The 20,174-nt window shown below is 34.2% G+C and overlaps 2 protein-coding genes across 12 annotated transcripts in view; both read left to right on the forward strand.

Annotated features, from left to right (window-relative positions):
* LOC134840456 (proteasome subunit beta type-7-like) overlaps positions 1-20,174 on the forward strand; it is a 287,503-nt gene that overhangs the window by 149,001 nt on the left and 118,328 nt on the right. The window lies entirely within an intron of this gene.
* The window catches only part of LOC134840146 (somatostatin receptor type 5-like), a 39,452-nt gene that overhangs the window by 13,227 nt on the left and 6,051 nt on the right, over positions 1-20,174 (forward strand). The window contains exons 1-2 of one of the 11 annotated variants that reach the window (XM_063855847.1): positions 3,041-4,484; positions 13,863-13,942. The exons of 3 other annotated variants lie outside the window; for them this stretch is intronic. The gene's annotated coding sequence lies outside the window, so the exon portion shown is untranslated. 7 more of the 11 variants (XM_063855840.1, XM_063855841.1, XM_063855843.1 and 4 more) reach the window with 7 other exon arrangements.

Consider the following 20,174-nt stretch of genomic DNA (forward strand, 5'->3'; position numbering starts at 1 on the left):
GCTCAAATTCAAAGCGCAATTTTCATTATGATTTGTGTGTTTTTCTGCATTTAACGAAAACAAACGTCTCAATTAATAGGTTTGAAGTTTTTTGACTCATTCAGTTATCTTTGACAAAATGCATGCTTTTTGTACAGAATTTGCAGATCAAAATGGTAATTCAATATAGGACACCTACATAAGTCTTGACAATAACAAAACAATTTTTTGATCTTTCACTTTGTAGACCCAGTTTTTTCGATATTGGGTGGCAAAAATAAGATAGATAGGTGGCAAAAAGATAGGTGGCATAAATTTTATAGATAGGTGGCAAAAAACAGATTAATAGATTAGATTACAAATATTCTGAAAATCTCTGTAACGGGTTTTTGGCTTGGGGATTATATTTCCGAACTTAAAAATAGAAATCGAAATAGGAGAGTTAGAAATAAGAGAAATAGTTAGAATGGTTTTTCCATAGTGGTATCTTTTTGGATGAAAAATAGTAATTTTATTGAAAGAGTTGCTTCTCTTTGATTGTTTACAACTGTTGCTGATTTATCAGGTACTTTTAGAGATTTCGAAAATACAAAAATAAAATTCTAATCGGAATTAAACAGAACCAAAGCACAAATTTCAATTAGATATATTTTTTAAATTTTTTTTGCTTGTCATAGAAAGTTTCTGCGCAGAACGATTAAAAAATCCACATAAAAACTAGGTTCTAAAACGATCTATGCATGCGTCTAATAAAATAGTCAGTGAAATTGTGTTTGTATTTTTTTTCATTATTTTTTTAAGATCCGGTTGAAGCTATTAGGTACAATTATGGCCATTGGGACCAAAATTAACCAAGGTTTTATTCTAAATGAATTGTTTCATAAAACTTTTCCGTAGAATTATTGAAAGCGTTATTCAATTCTGTAATATTTTCCCCTGTTTTATTTTCCAACTTACATTTTTTTTCAACCTGACATTTTATGATGGTTTTTGGTGTTGCCAATCAGTAAGGACATGCTAACTGTTGTCATGCAAAAAGCCGATGTAGCAAGAAATAGCTTGAAGCAAAAATTTACCACTGCGTAAATAGTAATCAGACCCTCATCAACTTGTAATGGCTTGGACCAAACACTGGCCAGCAGATAAAGATAGTAGCCGTAAATTTCATTACTTAATCAAGTTGTGGAATATTGCTACACCGGTTTATAGTACTAGCGCCGTTCCACGTTTAAAGTTGAAGACGGTTTTGATTTAAACCAAAAAGAAAACAAGAGTAGCTGGTTGCTCTGCAAGCAGCAAAGAATGCCCGATCATATTCATTTAAAACATATAAAAAAAAACAGTTTCTGTCGTTTCTTCAAAAAATGGTCGTTCTTATTGCGTGGTGTGATTTGAGAACTATATGATTGCGTAGAAAATCTGCTCCTTAGGCATGATCGTCAAAATTTGTATTCAAAAAATGAATAACAAATTATACAAAAGAGAAAATTCAAAATTGATTTTCTAAATTTTTGCACAACATTTCAAATTTTTCTAATAAACTTTTCTTTAACAATTAAGCGCTAAACGATACATCAGAAACGGCGAACTAGTTTTTTAATAATAAAGTCGGATCAATTTAGCATCCTCCCCCCAAATAGACCAAGTTAAGATCCTCCACCCCAGCGTTCATTTTAATTTAAATCTACTTAGCGCTGCATGTAAATTGCTCCATTCTGATTGGCTGAAAATTCGAACTCAGAACCAAGTTAACATCCTCCCCCCTGAATGGATTTGGGGGGAGGATGTTAACTTGGTCCATAAAATCATCTATTTCCCAGCCTAAAAGGTTTTAAATTACTAGCGTCACTCGATCAGGTTACTCGCTCGAAACTAGACGAAAAATCAAAAGTTTCAAACCGGTTTTTCTGGATTTTGGAATGTTTTTGAAAACTTTTAAGGTCATTCGAATCACGACTGAAGGGGCTTTAATAAGATACATTACTCACCCCAGTTCGATGGTTATAATAAGGTTTATAACACACCCGAATACAAAATACCTCCCCATTTCCATTAGTCGGAATAATACAATAGTTGTACAAACTATCGGCTCACATGCAAATCACCCGCAAGGCGCGACGGTTTAAGTAGGCCAAATCATTCTCAGGAAAATAAGGTGTCCACATTAAGAAAAAAATTTTGGAAACTGCACTTTTCTGCAGAAAATGAAGCGTATGAACACATTCGCAGCACACATTTTGGCTCACATTTTGGCTGTTATTTACCTCTTCATTCTTTTTTAGTCAAATTTTTTGCCTAACGCTAAGAGATAATTTTTATTTGATAAGTTTTATTTGTACAAGATAAGATAGCGTTTCTCTATGATGATTTGGTAGAGCTGAAAAATACATGAGAGCCGACATAAGCAAAAGTCGATAATAAATGCAGTTTTTGAATTTTAATTGACCTCCGAACTTATATCCATATTATGCCGAACTTTTTTGAACTTAAATCGACCTCAAGAAATATGTAAAGACTTTTTGCTTATGCCGGCTCTCATGTATTTTTCAGCTCTACCAAATCATCATAAAGAAGCACTATTTTATCTTGTACAAATAAAATTTGGAAAAATTAGCTCTTGAAGTCGATTTAAGTTCAAAAAAGGTCGGCATAAATTAGATATAAGTTCGGAGGTCGATTAAAATTCAAAAACTGCATTTATTAAGATTGATGAAAAGTGTATGTCTATCATGCACTTAGCACATATGAAACATGATTCCTTGATGTGGTGAACTAATTTTAGATTTTTAATTAATGAGGGCGGGAATTTTCGTTACAAGGCTGGATGATCATATATATTCAACAGTTTGGATTTTTTTAATGAGTGTGAATATTCGTTGCGTGGTACCATATAGTCTGCCGTGCCATTAGCGGGAACTAGTTCGCTAAATCCCTGATGTCGTATGCCAAAATTTTTCATCTCTATCGGGCTTTCTTACTTCTGTTTGCACTTGATAACTCGGCCAGTGAAAGGATGCATCAGGGATGGGGTTTTTGCTAGTGGGTTAATAAACACCGAAGACCGGTCGCAGGAAATTAGGACTGGTGCGCAAACAGAAACATCCCCTGGGATTAGTGGAAATACGCGTTGAATGGCGCCATAAATTGCAATAAAGACGATTTTATTGTTATTGACTTCGTGCAATGATTTAATTTGTTTACTGTGATGCAAAAGGCAGGCTGAATGTTCCAATCGACCCTTTTTTTACTCTAATTGAAATGAGATTTAGGAAATGGAAAAAAATCAGTACGCCAAAAAATGTCATGCGGTTAAAGTTTAATGCTGTTTGTAATCCAGATTTCCAGCGCCACTGGAAATTTCACAGCATATTGTAGCCAATTTGAAAATAGTGGCAAATTCCAAAAGATTGCCTGTTTTCAACTGTACTTACCAGTTATAAACTCAGTTAAAGCTATCAGATGAATTATCTATTTAGTTATAATTCAGCAGCAGCAGGTTTGATTTATCTTTTTTATAAAACCCTCTTTTTCTTCATACGGCGACATGAAACGTTTTTTTTTTCGCGATGAGGGTATATTTTAGAAATCAATTTGTTTGTCTGTTTTCGGAAGCCCCCAGACGGGAAAGTAAACCTCAGAAAATTGAATTATTGATTCTTCTTGATCCATTTTGACCGGTAGTGTATGTTGCATTAAAAGCAAATTCATTCCAGCGCCCTATTCCGTCTGAAGTGATAATCCCGAATAACCCCACAATCCCAAGTGAGTTTCCACACCCAGTATCTATTCTATTAATCTATCGACTGTAGTTCTAATTTAATTATTCAAAATTTTCTGTCCTTTTGATCCAACTTGCGAAGAAAGTGGCCTAATATTTAGGCTCGGTGAGATTTTTTTCTTCGAACAATTTCGGCGTGATTACTCTCCCAAACTAAACTGTTATTTCGCATTTAAATTTGTTCGACTTTCATTAGATGTCTGTGCAACCAAACCACTTTGTTTTTTTTTGTTTTCCCTCATCCTGCCGAGATAACATACCCATCCCCTTTACCCCAACTCCTGCAAGGCATTATAATTGAATTCACAGTTTTGGCCTTGCATTACACAGGATTTTACTCCTTTGAAATTTAATCCCTCTTTTGAAAATTCACTTCCGCATTTTTGTGCTGTTGTTTTTAAGTTTTCAGCCGTTTCCTGAATCGGACATCGTTTTGGTGCTGTCGAAGTGTCAAGATGTCTTAGGTTACTTTATTTTGTTCTTTTCCACTCTCGTTTGGTGGTTTTTTTTAAACTGTTTTTGAAAATATTTGGTTGAAAATTCTATTAATTTGCAGGGTGTTCTTTAAAGATTAGCACAGCTTACCTTTATAATCGTGTTCCTTATTTGGTGCAAAGGTCGATAGTGGTCAATAACACAACACGACAGGCAAATAGGGCTATTTGCGCCTTCCTTTTCCAAATCTCAAACGACCTCCTTGCACAAATCTGCTCTCTAAATCTCCTAAGTAAGTCCAACTCTAATTAAACTACCTTTCTCTCTTTTTTAATTAGTAGTTAGCTAAAATTTAACCGAGGTGAATTGTTAAAAGTTTCATTAACTTGATTACTGTTGAGGAATTAGGACACAAAATCAGACCTCTAAACGGACCGGATGCACTGGACTACCTCTTTATGCTGTGTTTACACAATTTTTATTCCGCAATTGAAAACCACAACTTTTGCACATTGTTTTGAACTGTTTCATCCAAAAGAGTTTGGTTTTAGGCCATTGAAAACTTACCTCAGACTAGCAATATAGCTTGTTTTAACCTGCTGATACCACTAAAACTTTTGAAGAGAGATATTTGAAGTTGATGTCGTAAGCTTTGTTTTTAGATCACCATCTCCTGTGCGGTAGTCAAAAGTTCGGAGAAGATGAAGAATAGAGTTTCGAAGCACATACTGCTGAAACATAAGTGCTTTTGGGAGTAGGAACAATTTTCGGGGTTCAAATTTTCGTTTTCTTAATTTCTTAGTTACCTCGAATTAAAATAAGATGGATGCACCGGAGGGCAAAACTAAATTGATAATTAGGACATTCAAGAAAGCTTTAAAAAATGTTGCTAAGTTTTTTACTTTTCCAGTCATCAAATTGCATTATTTAATGGCATAACTGGTCAGCTGGGAATTTTCGAATTTTTTGAACTACGTTAAATTTGAAGTTTGTACCGATGTAAATTGAAACAAGTGTTTCTGCATTTTATGCACACTTATAGTTTAAGTTGTTGTTCTCACTTTCGAAGAAAAGGAGGAATGTATATTCTCGCGGTGGTTTTTTAATTCAGACGAAGTTTGAAGAAATTTGTTTTTTGAGTGTTTTGGGATATCAATCCCTGGATTTTCATGGGTTCATTCGAGATGTCAAACCACTACATTACCATCACAAGACGCGGGTTAAACTGCTCGTTTAATAGTTTGATGCTACAAACTGTTCCGCACTACAAATTGTTCCAAATTGAACTGAGGCAAGCTGAATTGAACTTAACACCCAAAACTTGATATTATCAGCCTAACTAAATTTTCGTCAATATTTCATTAACCAAAAGGTTTTTGAAACCAGTTAATGGGCTGTCGTAACATTCAGGGCTTTGCAGTCTTGTTGTTCCGGCATTTGACGACAGTGAGCGAATAGTTTTGCTCGGGTTTTTTTTCTCCAGACCAATTTCGAATTCTTAACTAGCATTTTTTGAGAAATATTGTTATCTTGAGCTCAATTTTTAAAAAATGTTTTTAGCTGTCATCATTTTTTTCTAAAATTATAGTGGCCCAAAGATTGTCAATTTGGTACAATTAACGCGCCATATATATTAGAAATCGTTTCGAATTGGATTGAGGCTGGCTCTTTGGTCGATTTAATACTTTGCTATAAGCAAAAAATTTCACTTTGTACTTTACATAGCGTGTGGAGTCATGATTTTTAAAGTTTTTTTAAAGAAAACTTCTTCAATTATTTTATTGTTTTGTTAGTCCGACTTTCGCAACGAAAGTAACGGAATCTTTGTGCTCGGGTGATTTTTTTCCAGACAAGTTTCGACTTTTTAACTAGCAATTTTTGATGGAGTTTTTTATATCATTGGAAGCTTTTGTTCTCCTGAGCTTATATTTAAAGAGATATTTAACCTGTGATCATTTTTTGTTGAAGTTATGGGGTTTAAAGTTGCCATTTTGGCAAATTTGAGACAATTCACGCCCATGGGGAGATTTGAATTGTCTTAAAAATGGTCCAAATTGATTGAGGGAATCTTATTCGCCATAATTGGACTGTGTTTCGTTACCCCAACTGCAAATTTTAACAGGCAAGTTTGTCGACCACATTGTCTAATCGTTATGAAAATTGATATGCAGACCAATAAAGCCACGAAAAACATATTTGGTCTTCATAATCAACCTCGTAAAAACACTCGTTACACTAAAAAATTGAAACTCATGTGAAGTGGACAAAAAAGGTGAGAGCCCATAATTTTTTCGTTATTAGGAGCAAACTCTATCACTTTGTACTTCATATGGCGTGTGGGGGATGATTGATTTTCACAAAAAATTTCATCCTAAAAAAATACTTATAACTCAAATAAGTGTCTGGTCATCTTTGGGTGTCCTATTAACCGCATTTTTCTTTGAGAACACACAGAACTTCCCAGCAGACAACTTGCACATAAACAATAACAAGTAGTGATCTTTTCATAATATTAGGCTGTGTTTGGTTTCGTACGCTGAGCGTTGGGTTCACCCACAGACATGATTTGTTAACTGTTATGAATTTTTTGTTGGGTTCCATTTCCTGCAGAGGCTAAAGAAGTGCAAAAAGTATTGAACCAGCTCCTGTCGCTGAGCTTCCACAAACTACCAATACAGCCGAGCACCAGCGGATATAGGGGGTGGGACACACCCCTGCCCCCTCAAGAATTCGACCCCCTGCTTTGTACTAATTTGAGATATCCATTCTTAGCTGACTTAACCTAAAATGTCTGTAAAAGCACGATGGGCGCCAAAATAAACTAATTTTGATTTTTGAGGGGGGATTGCGCGCCGAAAAAACGCAATTTTTTGGTCAAAATTTTCCAAAAAAATGCCTGATTGCCTTTTTTGGCCTATTTTTTATAGCCGATTTCAATTTTTTATAATATAAGATACATCAGTGACAATTTTTGTGAAACAAAAATATATTGCGTTGTTACTTTTTGAGCACTCTGGTTTAGAATACACATTAGTACGTCAAGTTTTTTGCCCTCTCAATCAGTTTTCTTCGTCTTGTCAGGTTTTCTTTTTTAATTTTCATGGTGGGTTGAAAGGCTCAAAGTGAACGCTCAGAATTAAGGTTTGTTCAATGTTAGTAATCAGTTATGTATTTATACAGCAGTTTTCGAAAAAGAATAGAAAAATCAAAGTAAATCCAATAAGTTTTTGTCGGAAATCTGATAAAAATAATCATTTTTTGCTGCAAATTGGACTAAGTATCCAAAACCTCAAACTTGTTTTTAACGAAATTCAGAAAAAAAAATTTGAAGTCGCTCGAATCACGACGGAAAACGCTTCAATATGATAGATCGCTCGCCATCTTTCGATGCATTCTTGTAATACTTAATTTTGTGTAGGCGAAAATAATATATAAAAAGTTAAAACACACTCATCCTGTCGTTTTTAAATTCCATTTCATTTAATCTGAAAACCCGAATACTCAAAGCAATTTTTTCTCAGTACGCAGGAAACGTTTTTTAGTTATCCAAAACTCTAAATCAAGATAACAAATACAGCTTTAATATGATACCACATTCGACCCCATACAATCTTCCCTTGCTTAAGTCTAATTTGATTGGAAAAAATTGAAAACGGACGGACAGTACGCCATATTTTTCCCATTTTTCAAGGATGGTCCGAACACAAACAATATCGAAAAAAAAAGAATTTTTACTGGGTGAAATGAAAATTGAAATTAAAAAAAAAATAGCTATCTGACAGTAGCGGATTTAGGGGGGAGGGGATCAGAGGTGATACTCAAAAATTCTCGAAAATCCAAACTTCCCTAAAAAAAAATTTCTACATCTGCTCCTGCCCAATATTTTTAACAAACAAATTATGGCCACTCATTTAATAATCGTCAAGAGCTCAAAAAATCACGAAAGCGGAAATTATGAAAAATATTTTTTTACCCTAGAACTTATTGAAATTAGCTTGATTAAAAAATTAACGTGAAGTTTTTTGCAAGCAGAGCGAGCTTGCAAAAAGTTTTTGCTAATTTTTTAATCAGGCAATTTTCAAAAAACTTTCGAGTAAAAAAACAATTTTTCATTATTCCTTGATTTTTTTGTAGCTCTTGACTCCTGCTAACATCAAATAACTCTGTCTGTAATTTCTTTTGGCTAGTTCATTTGTACGCAATAGTTCTTTTGTATCCAAAAACGAGGTTAGATCAACACTTTTTGTTATAATTGCAAAATGTTAATTCGATATCGAAATATTTGGTTCAAAAATATTTGCACGTATTTTTCTTTTTTTTCCTTGAGCGCAAATACAAAGATTGTTCTTAAAACGTTGATGGTAGCCCATTTTTGGGCACGGAGTACTTTTGATAATGACGAGTGGATTTTGGTAAATTCTGCTGACCCTTTTCAAAGAAACTGTTACCGCCATAAAAACAAATCAGCATTATGAGACAATTACGTACGTGCGGTTCCTTTTAATTTTGGTTTTTTAATTATAATTTTAAGAAATTGTGGACCGTGGGAGGGGTCTGAATTGAAACGGCACTTAACGATTGCTTTGATTAATGAACGGTAATTATTATTCTAATTTTTTTAATTAATAGACTTAAAAAAATTAAAATTGGCTTTTTTGAATTTTTTGAAAGGCTTAGCTAAACAGGCGGTCTTTCGTTTAAGCAAAATTCAATACCTCTTTTTCATTCTTTTTTCTTACAATCGCCGTTTTCAGTCATTAACTGTAATGGTAATATAAGCAGGTAGTCTCTGTCACGCCAACGTCAAGAGTTTTTCAAATTTTATTTGTTTAGTTTGCTAATTTGCTCTCGGGAATTCCAGTTTTCAGCCTGCTCTCTCATTTGGCTAGCTTAACTTCATTTTCCTGTTTTCTAGTGGAGCTGCATTTTAATTCTTTTCCTTCCTTTTAGACGAGATAATACCAATTTATCCATAAAATTCAAAAGTCCAATTTGTAGTTTTTTTCATCCAAATTGACCACTTACTACTCAAAGACTGCATTCTTCCTATTTCAGATCGCTCTAATTGAATTTTCAAAAAAAATTCTGATTAGAAACAACATTTTTATTGAAAAAAAAGTCGAATCCTTCCGTTTTTTGATAATTATTATGTTAAGCGACCCCGTAAAAAATACTTCATTAAATAAAACTATAGAGGTTCAAAAATACATTCATCAACAAACTTATTTATGAGATATTCATCTTCTTTGAAGTCGCTTAGAAAGGTTATATTTTATCAACTGATTCATTTGTGATCCAAAAAGATATTATTTATTACCTCTAAAAAATGCATTGAGTGTTGAGCTTCTGCTGAAAAAAAAACTCATTTCATGTTGGATATTTAACAAACTTCAAACTGTAAGCGATCACAAATCCTCCATTTCCGCCTTATGCTAAATTTTCCCCTTTTAGACTAACAGAAGCAAATTTAGTTTTGTTTACTATAACCTTTTTCATCCTTTTTTTTCTGCATCCTAAGTACCATCTTTTTGTCTTTTGCGTGCATCGCCCATTTCACATACTCTAAATTAGATTTATTCCCATGCAGGGGCTGATCTAGGATTTTCTCGAGGGGGGTTAGATTTTTGTCGACGTTTTCTGTCGAAAATTTAGGTGTCGACCTTTTTTATTAGGTCGAGCAAATTGATTTTGCGAGCGCTTCAAGAAAACTATCAAGACCTCATTTCGACAAAATTTTCAACGCCGCAGGCAAATTTGTGAAAAAAAACAGGTCAAAATGCCGTTTTGGGGAGCTTTTAGAAAAATTTTGGCCAATTTTTTTTTTTTTAAATTTTCAAGATTACCAGATCGGCCTGTTTTCTATTTCAAATAACTACACTATTGACTTCCTCTATTTTTTGACTTTTTTGAATTTTACCGAAATTTTATTGCAAAGTTCTTCTATTCAATTTCTAAATTATTTTGAAAACAGTTACAGGCACATTTACCGGCCGAAAACAAACAACCCCCCACCCTAAATCCACCCTTTTTCCCTTTTCTCAGGTCTATCTTGTGCCTGTTTTCTATTTCAAACATCTACAATATTGACTTCCTCTATTTTTTGTTTTTCAATTCTTGAATTTTACCGAAATTTTTTTGCAAATTTCTTCTATACAATTTCTAAATTATTTTGAAAACAGTTACAGGTACTTTTCGTATTTTTCTAGAAATAACGTGCTCTGATCCTATTCCATGAATTAAAATTGAATCAAAAAAGTTGGTATTTCATTGTAATCACATAAGCCATAAAGACAGGCAATTTTTGTTAGTTTATTTAAATCATCTTCATACATTATACGTATATTTTTATGCTTTTGTACAAATACAAATAGAAACATGTGTGCACCATGGCAACTGTGTGGTAACTCATAATTTTACATTTTTGGCAGCAGAACCCTAAGCAGAAATGAAGAAATTTTTCTAGACTCTGCAGCAGGGCGTTCGTTCTTTGTTTTCTTTGATTCACGCGCAGTATTCATCTTGTGTCGGATGAAAGCGCAGCGAAGCAACCGTATTCTACTTGCCTATGCCTTGTTTTAAATTGCCTGTAACGAATTGTCGCCGTACCATTAATATGATGCAATTTGTTTTGCAAAATTAGCGCTAAAAGTTTTGTAAAATTTATCTTGATTTGGTTTGATAGGCAAAAATGTCTTTTAAACTAAGTAAAACTCCCAGTTTTTATTTGAAAACAATTTTTAAACGCTTAAGCAATTTTTTTGGAGATGAAACCCTCCCTGAACTTTGTCGAACTACGTAAGACACTCACGTTGATAGAACTTTGTCAGTAATTGACTCAGTAGTTTTGACGTAATTTTCTACTAACTAAAACTGCCAAATATGATCCTTTTTTGGTGTAAAATTTTGGGCTCAATTTTGGCAGAAAAAATTGCACCATAACAATTCAGGTAAACTTTTAAGCATTTTTGTCTTCATAATGTTTCACCTTAACTTAACCTAGTTTAAGAAAAACGCATTTCAATCTTCAAATTTTATGCGTTTCGTGCAGACAATTTAAATCAGCTCTGTAGCTTTTATCATACGAAAGTTTTAATACCGATCATTTCTTGCAATTTTGGTTTAAAAAATCTCTCAAAAGATTTAAGAAAAAATCCCCCTAAATTTTTAGGATTGCTTTCGATTTTATACTCTAAATGAAAAGGAATAGTTGTCGTGTTATGACAAAGACAAAGAGCTAATTTGCTAATCACTACTGGAATGATTAGTTTGCTGCATTATAGCGTTTTGCACTTTAAGAAACCCGTGTGATTAGAAAAAAATTTACGGCAATTTTGATTATTACATTCAAGATTTCCAATATGCTTTAATAAAAATCCATTGCTTGGATCGTCTAAAATGGTCTGAAGAAAAACGACAAACCCAACAAATGTTTTTGTAATTAGACTGGAGTTTTGCTAGTGTTATGGGCATCTTAAAGGATGTTGACTCGTCGAAGACATTCGGACTTTTTCTTGTGAGAACATCCCCTGTTAATAATTTTAAAGTGGGTTCATACTCTGATGGTAGATATGCATCTTTCAAGCTGTCGATAAAAGTTTTTTAAAGATAATTGGTTTTCGGTGGTTAAGTTTCTTGCCCATTAAACCTCAGGAAAAATTGCAGAAACTTTGCATCAGTCAAATTGCTTATTCGATTTAAGTGATATTAATACCGATTTCATATGTTTGAAGGGGTCAATAGTATTTTTCAAATGGGTACTTAAGCTACTTTAAAATCAGTACACGCCATTGCTTAAACTATATTTTTAATAAACTATATTACTCTAGAGTTGAAAACAGATGAAGGGAAAACAGCAGATTTAAAATGTCAAGTTCTTTATACACTAAACACAAAAAACTAATTCTAGAACTTCCGTTTTTAGTTACATTTGGAATGACTGGACCAAGAAAGTGCAAAAATTTTCAGGCATTGCACTTATATTGTAGGTCTCTATTTGGATTTGGTATAAGTATGAGTTTGTGTTGATATGTATGCTAAAAAGGGTTGGCGCGCTTTCAAAATATAATTTTTTCTTAATTGATACCAGTCCTGAGCTACAGAGCCAATTTTACTTAATGAATTTTTGTCATGGAAAAAAGTCAAGAACAAACGCTTATAACAAATCGATTCTTTTTTGCGCATAATATAGCTCAATGAACTGTAAATCCGATTGAAAAATTATGAAAAAACTGAACCCTGGATCAAAGGGTCAAATCAAGTAGTTTTTGTACCAACCACTGTCGGTTATAGTGAATTTATCTTCAGTTGTGCTTTATTTTTTTTTTTACAATTTGTTCCTCGCCTAATATTTTTTCTACGCCCGATATATTTGACATTTTTGTTTTAAAGTCTAATTTCGCGCAAGTGAAGCAATTTAGTAGCATTTGCTCTAAAAAAACCGATTATTTGATTATTCGTTTTAAAGTCTAATTTCGAGCAAGTGAAGCAATTTAGTAGCACTTGCTCTAAAAATACCGATAATTTGATTAAGTTATGGTTAATTCATTTTACCGAAGAAAAACTTGTGTTTGAAGATTCATGTAAAGCTTGCCTGACACTCTAACATAAATTTTTCTTCATAATGATGCCTGAAAAAACTGAGTTTGTTCGACTTTTTTTTGGCTTTTCTGTTCTGATATTCATTTTGGGCTTATTTTGGAGACTTAAGGTCCATAGAATGGTCGGAGAAACTATCGCATTCAAGCACTTTTCATGACCGCTTTTGCGCGGAGTAGACGGAAGTTTGAAACGGTAAGCAACCCATGGCAAAATTGGACTGTTTTGTTTGAGCTTGCAGAAAAGTTACGACATTTGTCGTGAGTGTCTTCAGGCTCAATATTTTAATATTCCTACCATTTGTTTAAAAAATGGTCTGGTCTCACCATGCATTGATTTGACAAGTCCTCTCTACACATGGACCATTTTCCGACATTCTCTCTCGAAACATGGATGCATTTAGGGCAACTCTGCTGTATCCATGGCTCAGTTTGCGACTCACCTATTTTCTTAAGGCCATGGCGGGCCCTACTTTCACCGTTTACTTGGGGTCTTTCCTCCGCGGGGGAGAGGGATGTCATCCATTTCGCCGTAGCCGGTCCCACCTTGAGGGATCGGAAGACACTGGGACCCACGACCTCTGTGTTAAAGGCCGAGCGTTTTACCCACTCAACCATGGCTGCTCACCGACGTGCACGTTGCCTGGCCGAATCTTTGCGCTTTCGTTGATCATGAATGCTCTACTACAAAATTATGTATATTTGTTATATCTGTTTTAAAAAATGAACTCAACTGAAGTTTAACAGCTGTTTTAGTGGATTTTTTAGGTCGTTAACATAAAATACAAAAGCTTTGAGGTCTCAATTAACCATCAAAATCTAATTTGTAGGAAAATCGACCATTGATTTCAACAACCAAATTCAAAGAAAGCTAAACCTAAAGGGTATTACTTTAAAGAAAACGCTTAAAAACAAAGTTACCTTTCATAAATGGATTTGCAATAGGGGATTCGAAACGAATCATTAGGAAGCGAGGGTTATGTTTTGTTTCAAGCCACTTCTCCCAAAATATCCTTTTAATCATGTAAACTTTGAAATTGTTTTGGTGTTTTCATTGACAACTTTTATGATTTCAGGGACCAACTGTATAATTATTCGAGAAATTTCCAGTCCATTGGTCCGCGGTTCAAATTGTCACATAACGCAAAAACTACAGGTATTTTTGTATTTAATTTTATAACAGTTCTTACCATAAACAATGGGATTTGCATTTGAAATGGGTTAACTCGTCACCTTTCTCGCTTATATCCCTGTATAAATTATTCTTTTGATCTGGAATTTAGGTAATTTGACACAAATTTTTAGTGATCTTTTTGAAAAGACACAAGCTTCTCCTGTTATTCAACTGATTTGCATTCATGTGAGGGTTATTTGTTTATTCAGCTTACACTTACATCGTTGCTTTGAAAGAAAAAAAAACATTACGAAATCAATTTTCCCTGTTTTCGGTTTATGTAGCGTTTGCATCGCCGATAGGGTCACTAAAAACACTTCATAACTTTTTCTCGCGGCAACAGAATTTTTCTATACCTTCCATTTCCTGCCTTTTATGCGCTTAAAATTATTTCAACAATTCAAAGAGTTAAAATTTTTATGATTGATTGATCGCATCAATTTAAAGGCGCAATTTTTCTTCTGCGGTTGGTAAAACTTTATAATTAACTAGTGTGAAACATAAAAAAGTTTTAAATCAATTTCTATCAGCTATGCATTCTCTTCGGCGTGCGATGAGGGGCGAGGTGTCGACACAGTTGATGGGTTTAAAGGTAGTCAAAACTTATTTTCTATATTCTTTCAGCAAACTCGGCTCCATCCTCAGCCTATAGATGTTTTCATTGGATAGATTCTGAAGCTTCAACCTGTTTTTGCCTTTCGTTTGTCTTCTGATTCAAAACAAAAACAGCCTCAAGCGTTAGAGACTGTCCAATGATTAAAAAAAACTATAAAATTAGCAGAGGCCAATTTGATTAAATACCTTTGAATTTTTTTTGCATGGAACCCGATTACTTAAAGAAAACAAACAATATCAAGATAAAGAATATTTTAAATTATAATTTTTGTCTCCTTTTTTCATACTCTCACATTGTTGAATTATTTTTCTTTTAATTTTACTGAATGATAAAAGACAAGAGAATTGTTGTTTCCGAATTCAACTGTGTGTTCTTAATAAAAAAAGGTGGCTAGTAACATTCTCAGAACAAAAGTTTTTCAAATTATAAATTTGTTTTCGCTGCCTTGCGCACTTTTTCGGAATGGACTTTCACTCAGTGGCGTGCACAAGATTTTTTTGAAGGGGGATGTTTCAAAAAGTGTTCAAAACATTTTTCGAATTTTTAGTTTGAAAAAAAAAATGGTTTTACGAGCTCTGTTAAAACCCTATTAAGAAAAGCCAAAATACCTTTTTGAGCAATTTTTGGGAAATCGATGTCGTAAAAAAGTACCAAAGGGGGAACCTTTGGGAAACATTTGGCGGCAAGAAATGAGGGAACGGTAGCCGTCCCTCCTTCGGCGCGCAGCTGGTATTCAGCCTTGACAAACTTATGCTTTTTTGAAGGTGATTCAACTATTTTAGATTTGTTGTGTTTTTGTAATCCTGGGTTGCTCAAACTTGGTTAAGCGTGGTGTTAAAATGATACATTTTCGATGTAGAAAAACTACTTGTCATGCAAACCTATATAGTTCCGTTCCATACTTACAGAAAACTATATGAGAATTATATGATAATCATTTTACCCTGGATGACTAAGATTATTTTAATTATAAATATTTTAGTTTAGCTTCATTTTTTTTTTCGTTTTGACCTTAACACAAAAAATAAAATTTTTCTCAAATAAGAGAAACAACTGTTGAAGTGGTGAAAACAGATGAGATTTGAGATTGTTTTAATTTTGAGATTTTATTTGAGATTTTAGTTTTAGTTTTTGATTTTAGTTTTATATAGAATTAGAATTGAAAATCCTACTTTTTTGAATACTATACAGGGGCGGATTTAGTGGGGGGGAGGGGCGGGGGGGACGGACGTTCTCTTTCCTCAGGGATTCGACCCCCTGCCGACCCAAAGTGTCCCCCCTTTGGTACTTTTTAAGAAATCCATTTCTGCCGACCGACCCTAAAACTTTTCTAAAGGCGCCTTCGGCGCCAATGTATACTAACTTTGAGGGGGAGCATGCAACAAAAAAACGCAATTTTTTTCAAAATTTTTCAAAAAGTGCCTAAAAACGGCTTTTTTGACCTGTTTTTTCAAAAATTAGCCTGCGGCGCAGAAAATTTGGCCAAAACAGGGAGGACTATTTAGTGCTTTAGGAGAGCTCGGAAAATCAAATTGGTCGACCTAAAATAAGAAGGTCGTCAAAATTTCCGAAAATTTTTTGAAAATCCGCACCCCCCTCAAACAAATCCTAGATCCGCCCCCTGATACTATATAAGGCTTTATAAAATTTAAATGGTTGAAGTATTGGCCCGTTTTTTTGACCGATCAACGTTTATCTGGTCATATGAAAGCAACTAGAACAAACTTGGTCCAACAAAAAAATTTGCGACCAAAACCTTACAGCAAATGAAAATTTTTCCCACATTTTTGGTGGTGTCACTTTCTAAAAAAAGTCTTCCGTAACCTTGTTAAAAATGCGTACCCTTTAGTTTTCGTTATAAAAAATAAACAATCAGCATTTTTCTAAAGACTCAATGAATGGAATTGTGTTAGAAATCATTTTCTTTCAAGGAACTGTATGTAGAAAAGCTTTTGTTATATGGAAGTTAATCCAGAACTAAATTTGACGATCGTTTCAATGCAATTTCTAAAACTTTTTACCGCACATTGAGACGTCAATTATAAGAACAATTTCATGTTTTTTTAAGTTGCCGTGTAGCAAAAAAACTGATGTGTTCGCTCAACTCTTGAGTCATGAATGACATAATATATCCATAATTTAATTTTCAATTAAAGTTTCAGGTTATTGAATATGAGTACTCTAAATAAAAAAGATTGCCTCAAGTAAATTTGAAACACTTTTAAGTTGTTGCTGCTCTCAGAGTATTCAAAAAAATGCGTTTTTTAATGCACGACGGCAATATTGCGAACAATTTTAATCTGCCTAATAAAAAATTAACACTCAAAATTTGGCTTTCATATTGCACTCAAGGAAATTATTTTGGAAAACAATTTTGTCGTTAATTTTACAAGATTGTATGGAAAAATTGAATGCACTTAACTGAAAAATGGACAAAAAACTTTTCAATCTAAACGATTATTTTTATTATCAAAGTCACTCGTTAAAACTTTTTCCGTGAAACTGTTGTACCGTATGACCAAATAGACCGCCGTAGATTGTTTTTAATTTTTCGCAAAAAAACTTAACTAAAGAATAAAATTATGATGGCTCGAAAACAGTGCCTGTGCAAGATCTAGGTCGAAATTACTCAAAAAAAGTTCTCTCTTTTCACCCACACAATATTGTTTGAAGCCATAATGCAATCATAAAGAAGTGATCATTACGAGATCAAACTGAGCTCTGGGTAGGCGCACAATTTAGATCATTTGCAAATAATCAGTATTTGAGATGATTTGAGATTGAACTCAAGTGCTTTAATTGGATGAGAGATTAATTGGGGGAAAATTTTTGTTGCGGATGGGTTGAAATCGATTTATTAAATTTCTTCAGTTTTTTCAGTTGGCAGGAATTGAGAACGAAGGTGGCGGTAAGTTTGCAGGAATTGCGATCAAAGTTAATGTGAGTTGGGGCAGAAATGAAATGGAAGTTGAGGCTAAGCTGGCACGAGTTGAGATCAAATGTTGGGATGTAGCGCATTTCTTAGCAGTAATTGAGATTGAACTCGCTGGTGACCACGTGGTAAAAAAAAATAATTTAAAACGGTACAATATATGTAACTGGAATCCGCAAACAAAATGCGGTTTCCACTTAGTGTTTGCAAATTCCGCTTGCGATTTGCAGATTCGGCTGACAGTTGCGGATTCAGCAACAGCTCAACTTAACTATACACATTTTTTGTTATTTGATTGCGAGTTCCACAAAATGTTCTGGAATCCGCAAAATTTGCTGCGGATTTCATAAATTCGCCTGTTTTTAAAGCGACTGCGAATGGTACGGTGCTGTAGCTACTTTTTTGGAATCCAAAACAGCACAAAAATAAAGAAAAAAGTAGAACTGTTGCGGATTCCGCAGCAAACCTGATTTTGGCCTGTTGCGAAATCCGCTTACTTTTTTTCAAAATGCACAGATTGGTCTCGTAAAAGTTATATTCAATGTTGAAAAGTAACTTGCAGACTTTTATGATTAATATGAGTCATTAGACTTAGAGTTACAAGATGCGCGTTTTGGCCAAGTCATCCATTTTGTATTTGGATATCTGGATTATCTCAGGAAACATGTTATCTTTGCATCAATACACAACAATTTGAGCAGAGAGTGCGCAAAAAACGCATTTTTCTGTCAAAACTTTCAAAAAAAACCTCAAATTTGCATTTTGACGAAACTTCTTTTTCTGGTTTTTAGTAAGACTAAAGGATATCAATTTTGATTGACCCGGAAAAAACTTAACAACTCCTTCTCCTTTTAAAAATTTGAAGAAAGTTTGCAAGTGCACTAGAACATCTCTCAAGCTTATGTACAGGCATTAGCGGATTTAGGGGGGGGGGGGGGGGGCGGAACGCCTCCCCCCTCAAGGATTCGATCCCCTGCCGACCCAAAGGGTCCCCCTTTGCACTATTTTGGATGGCTGGCTGTAAAATTTTTCTAAATGCGCCTCTGGCGGCAATATATACCAATTTTAAGGGGGGACCCCCTTCCGAAAAAATGCGATTTCTTGGTTGGCCTGTTTTTTGAAAAATTGCTTGCGGCACGGTTAATTTGGTCAATATAGGTGACTTATAGTGATTTGGGAGAGCTCAGAAAATCAATTTGGTCGACCTAAAAAAAGGTCGAGAAAAATTTCAATTTATTTTTCAAAATCCACCCCCCTCGAGAAACCTGTGTACAGGGGCGGACTTAGATGAGGGGGCCTTTTCTCAGGGATCCGACCGCCTGACCACCCAAATGGTCCCCCTTCAAAACATTTTATGTCATCTTTTTTCTGCTGACCTACCTTAAATTTTTCGTAAGGGGTGGAAAAAAACATGATTGGTCAAAGCATTTAATAAAAGTGCCTGAAAATGTCTTTTCCGCTTTTTTTTTTGAAAGTTTTGCTTGCTTCAATTTTAGTCAAAATAGAGACTATCGTAATTTGAGCGGCCTCGAAAAACCTATTTGGTCGACTTGAATAAACGTCCGAGTAAAAATATCGGGCAGCTTATCGCTTAAACACCCGCATACCCCTATGAATCTTGTAATAACACCCCTTCCTTGTCCCAAAATAGACTTAACTATTTAATTGTTACGCATAACTGGATTTTGATCCCAGTAAAACCTAATCTTTTCTCCTAAATTGAATTGAAAATAGGATCCTGCACCTGTTAGCAAATTAAAGCTCGAACTTGAGGCCTGGCGTACTCAAATGGAGAAGGCAGGGCCAAATGAAAAACACACCAATGAAGAGATTAGAAGCTTTCCTTTTTTATTGTTCTAATGACTGTTTTTGATACTTTCCAAACGGACTCAATTTGAGAAGATTCTAATTGATCTTATTATCTTTTTTACGTCATTCGACTTTTCAACGTCAAGTATGACTTTTTTTCTTACAGCAGTCGCACACAGCACACAGCTTTTTTGAGGATGAAATTTACTTATTTTTCCAACCATTGAAAATGGGGATGAACTTTGAACTCGGGTGTGTTTTACTTTTTTTCTTTTTTCCCATGCAAGGTCAGGTACCACAAAAATCATCGGAATGGAAATTCAAGTCATTTTTAGTCGAACTACATTATATAAATGTCAAAAAAAATTCCCGGTGTCGGAAAAAACCGAGTTTTTTGATTTTTCGTCCCCTCTCGAGCGAATAAAGCGAGCAAGCAGGCTTGTAATGGGCTCATAATTTAACTTGTAAAATTAACTAATAATTAGTTTTACTCAAATCGAATTAGTTATCGAATAATCTCCCAGCGTCTTCCGGGGAATAGAAATTTTCCGGGGAGTAAAAAAAGCGAGAAAAAAATTTCAGCAAAAAATTGAAAAAATTTTTGAAAACTTTTTGATTTTTTGAAAATATTTAGTTTATGTGAAAACTGCTGTCAAACTTTTACAACATTTTTTATTGAAGTTATAGGTTTTCATTTAGATTTATTGATCAGATCACATAAAAAACAAATAACGCAATTTGAAACAAAAGAGATATTTTTTTTGTAGTTTTTTAACTAATTTGTTCGGAACATTTCGTTCTACTTGCACAGCAACCGGCTATCGTTGTTTAGTTATCTACAAAGAATCATCTCATAC

Source organism: Symsagittifera roscoffensis, chromosome 2 (assembly GCF_963678635.1).
Source record: "Symsagittifera roscoffensis chromosome 2, txSymRosc1.1, whole genome shotgun sequence".
Lineage (NCBI taxonomy): Eukaryota > Metazoa > Xenacoelomorpha > Acoela > Convolutidae > Symsagittifera > Symsagittifera roscoffensis.